This window comes from Canis aureus, chromosome 27 (genome assembly GCF_053574225.1).
Source record: "Canis aureus isolate CA01 chromosome 27, VMU_Caureus_v.1.0, whole genome shotgun sequence".
Classification (NCBI taxonomy): domain Eukaryota; kingdom Metazoa; phylum Chordata; class Mammalia; order Carnivora; family Canidae; genus Canis; species Canis aureus.
In genome coordinates this window covers 28,904,253-28,908,441 of record NC_135637.1, presented here as the reverse complement: position 1 = coordinate 28,908,441, position 4,189 = coordinate 28,904,253, and the positions used below count along the sequence as shown (strand labels likewise).

Genomic DNA, 4,189 nt, shown 5'->3' with positions numbered 1-4,189 from the left:
AGAAAGGCAGAGACACAAGCAGAGGGAGAAGCAGGCTCCATGGAGGGAGCCTGACGTGGGACTCAATCCTGGGGACCCAGAACCACACCCTGGGCCAAAGGCGGTGCTAAACCACTGAGCCACCCGGGCTGCCCCTATCCCTCTATTTTTAAAGAGAATTTCCTTCTCTACTTTCATGTCTAGATCTCTACCCATAGTGTGTGGTAACCTCCTGATGATCCTTTCTTTCCTTGAGTCCAAGCCTTAATGTCCCTTCCATTAAAAAGCATTACAAGGGAGACTTTGCACCAACTTGCAGTTTGTCAGCTTTGGTTGTTGTCTCTCATATGAGCATGAGCAGTTCGCCTTGCAGATAGGACTAATCCTGTCATTATTCTGTCTCTTAATTTAATCTCAAATGTGCACAGAATATATAAGGAACTCTAGAAATTCAACAATGAGAACATAAAAGTCCACTTTTCATTAAACCAAGTAAAGATCAGCAAGGGAGATATACTGATAGTAAGTGTGCATGAGAAGATTTTACATTAGATGAAAACCATTCCTACATATGTATTAGGACAGAAAGAAGAACTGACCAAACATATAGAGCCAGCCTGCTAAACTCCCACGAGAATAAAGACATAGAATATAATGCAGAATTCATTTGTCCCAAGGAAATCCATGAAGATGAATTGTTTTAAACAAAATAGGAAATAAATGCTGAAATAACAAAGGTTGAATTGGAACATGCAGGAAGCTAGTTTCTTTTGGACAATCTGCCAAAACCTGGCTTTGGAACCAAGTATCCTGAATTGTCTCTATTGTTATTTAAAGAGGTTTACCCAGATGAAAACTTTGGCATTACGGCGAATATATCTCCCTGATTTAATCACAATGGCACCTGCTTGCATTAGTGAATTGAACTGGGAACTATCTCCCAGAGATATTTAATATTGCTACTAAATTTAAATGAAACATTTCTCTTTCTCCCTTGCAAAGGCTCTACATTATTTTATTTTATTTTTTAAAGACTTTATTTATTTATTTATTTATTTATTTATTTATTCATGAGAGACACAGAGAGAGAGAGAGAGGCAGAGACACAGGCAGAGGGAGAAGCAGGCTCCATGCAGGGAGCCTGACGCGGGACTTGATCCCGGGTCTCCAGGATCAGGCCCTGGGTTGAAGGCAGGCGCTAAACCACTGAGCCACATGGGCTGCCCTCTACATTATTTTAATTCAAAATTACGAGAGTAGTTAAATAAGATCTAACAAGAGAGAGGAAACAATCTGTGATGCAAAGTGGGGCAAAGTATGGGAAAATATATACATAAACTCTACTTTTATTTCACAAGATGTATGTACCATTCATTGAAGAAGCCCTGGGAATTGTATACTGAAGTGGATGGTGTATTTGGACTCTAAAATGAGAAGGAAAATACAAGCACAAAGAGACAACAACCACTAAACAAACTGTGAGGTCCTTGAGCTGAGCTCCCAGGGCAGCTTACATATTTGACCCAGAGACAGGATTTTATGTTACATACAATACTTCCAGACAGTGTGGTTTCTCAACTCTGGATTCACTGCCAGTTTCCAGTGGGGAACGTACACTGGTTATTGGGGAAATCTCTGTTATGGAGAGAGGCTCATCATAAAATTCATCAATTTAATTACCTTTCTCCTTTGGAGGCACGAAGCAGGCCCTGGGCTGGGAGCTGCAGCAAGTGACACACTGTGTTGAAAATATGCATCTAGAGGGGCCTGACTGATTCAGTCAGTAGAGGGTGGGACTCTGATTTTGGGCTTGCAGGCTTGAGCCCCACCTGGGTGTAGAGATTACTAAAATTAAATCTTTAAAGACAAAAATGAAAATATACATGTGTATGTAATATTTCCTAAAATCTAGTATGATGTGTGCTGTCATAGGGATGGATTTCATCTTGTGTTCTACGCGTTTTATAAGAGAATATGTATTAGTAATATTAAGATTTATTAGTATTAAACATTTTAACATTTAAAGGCTCCACAGGTATTATCTGTAACAAAGGAAAGAATTACAGGAGGGCACCATTTTGTGCCACCATCCCCAGGGACTATGCTCTACTGTTGTCACCAGTAAAGGGATGAGTGTCCTCAGTACATGTGTCCCAGCTTGGAACCTATGTCCCCAGGACTGTGTCCCACCCCTTCATCTGCCTCTGTCACTGTGCTTAGCATCAGTGTCATACACTGGATTGGAAGCTCCAAAGAAGCTTTTAGATGAGGAGGACCAAAGACAATGGCCTAGGGGTTTTAGTCTCACCTCCTCATTATCTGAGACACTGTGGGTAAGTGTAGCTGCTCCCACTGCCGTGACCTATAGCACAGTAGTAGTCAGTCTCATCCTCAGGCTGCAGCCCAGAGATGAGCAGGAGCCCTACATTGGCTGAGGTGTCTTTGGATCCAGAGAAGCAGCTGGGGACCCCAGGTCCCAACTCTGTACTTGAGTAGTAGTACAGGAGGTACCAGGGAGGGCTCCCTGGCTTCTGCTGGTGCCAGTATATGCTATAGCCACCAACACTGAAGCCACTGCTCAGGGTGCAGGTGAGTCTGGTTGTTGATCCCAGGGATGCAGAGAGGGAGGGCAGCTGGGTCAGCACAAGCTGGGACAGGGAGCCTGCAGACACACACACGTCACAATGAAGACAAGAAACAGGGTGCATGTGGTTGAGGAGCTGAGCCACAGGGATCCGATTCAGGCTGGGGTCGCCCCACCTTGCATTGGGGCCTGTCCCTACCTGTGCAGTGACAGAGGAGCACAAGGAGGACAGGGGTCCAGGCCATGGTGACGTAGCCCCTTCTTAGGCCATGGAGCTGGGGCTGGGCTGCCCCTGGCCTGTCTTATCCCCTGTCCCAGGGCCTCACAATGAAGGGGCTGCTCATGCAAATGTGACCACCCCTGCCTCTCCCTCCTGTGCACTTACTGTTCTGTGGCCCTGGGACAGGGAGGATTCCTGATAGACTAGCTTCCTCCTGGTGGGCCTCGTGGAAGCAGCTCTTGGAATCCATACACAGACCCAGGTCTAGGGACTCTTCCAGGTCCAGAAAGGACACAGCTGCTGAGTTTCAGCTATAAGCAGGGCCCAGGCCCAGGAGCTTCTGACAGAGGAGAGCTGCACAGCTGGGGGCCCCTGTTCTCCAGAAACCCCCAGACAGCATTGCACTTTGCCCCTTGCCGGTCTCTGGCCAAATATCTCCTCCTTTCCCCCCTCACAAGCCTTTCCTCCCCTGCTTCTCTGACTCCTGTGCTGCTACCATGTAAGAGTGACACTCCAGGGAAGGACAAATGTCCTGAGGTGTCGTCTGATCAGGCTTCCTCCATGTACTGGAGTCTAGTAGGAGGGATCTGTGCACTTCTGACCCAGGAGAGGCTGGGAACTGCTGTGGAGCTGAAGACAGGACACAGGGAACAGAGAGCAGATGGGCTCTGTCCTCACAGGCTGGGCTCAGGGGAGATGGGCTGACTCCAGATGCTGAGTGTGAGCAGGAATTTTTGGGAAGGACACACATATTCATGGAGGAGGTTCCAGAGGTTGGGAATGCTAGGCTCTTCCTGAGCAGGTCTGACAGGAAGCAACAAAGTCTGTGAGGCTTCTGGGGGTTTGGGAACAGAGCAGAGCCTGGGCTTCCAGGGGGGACCAGTGCATGGACACCCTGTGACCTCCCCTCCATTTCCTGTGAGAGTTTTCATACCAGCTGTGCCTGTCCTCATGGTCCTTCATTAGAGAATTAGCTTCAGGGGACGTCCTAGGACAGAATTTGGGATGGAGAGACATAGAAGGGGACATTGGGGGGTGGCTGGAGGAAGATGACAGCAGAAGAAACAGGGAAGGATGAAGTGGATTGTGTCCCCAGATGGGTCATTGGGAGGTTACTGACTGGATCACAGGATGTAGAGAGGTAGTGATGGTCTAGAGTGTCAGGTGAATAATGGTGAAGGATCACAGAGACAGGGATGCCTGCAGTGACACAAGTGAGGTCAGATGGGAGAGCAGGTGATAGCTGATGGTGAGTCTGTCGTCCAATGTCATATAGAGATTGTGGGGTTACATGTGGAGAGCTGTGGAGACACTCAAGACCACCGGGGCTGGTGGGCGTTTTCCCTCTTCCATAGGAAGAATGTGGGTGTTGCCGTAACCACCTGGTGAGGTCTTAGTCTGTAACA

At 47.5% G+C, this 4,189-nt stretch overlaps 1 pseudogene; it reads right to left on the bottom strand.

Annotated features, from left to right (window-relative positions):
* Positions 1 to 2,294: 2,294 nt before the first annotated feature.
* LOC144299426 (putative non-functional immunoglobulin lambda variable 5-48 pseudogene) lies at positions 2,295 to 2,808 on the bottom strand (annotated as a pseudogene).
* Positions 2,809 to 4,189: the final 1,381 nt, after the last annotated feature.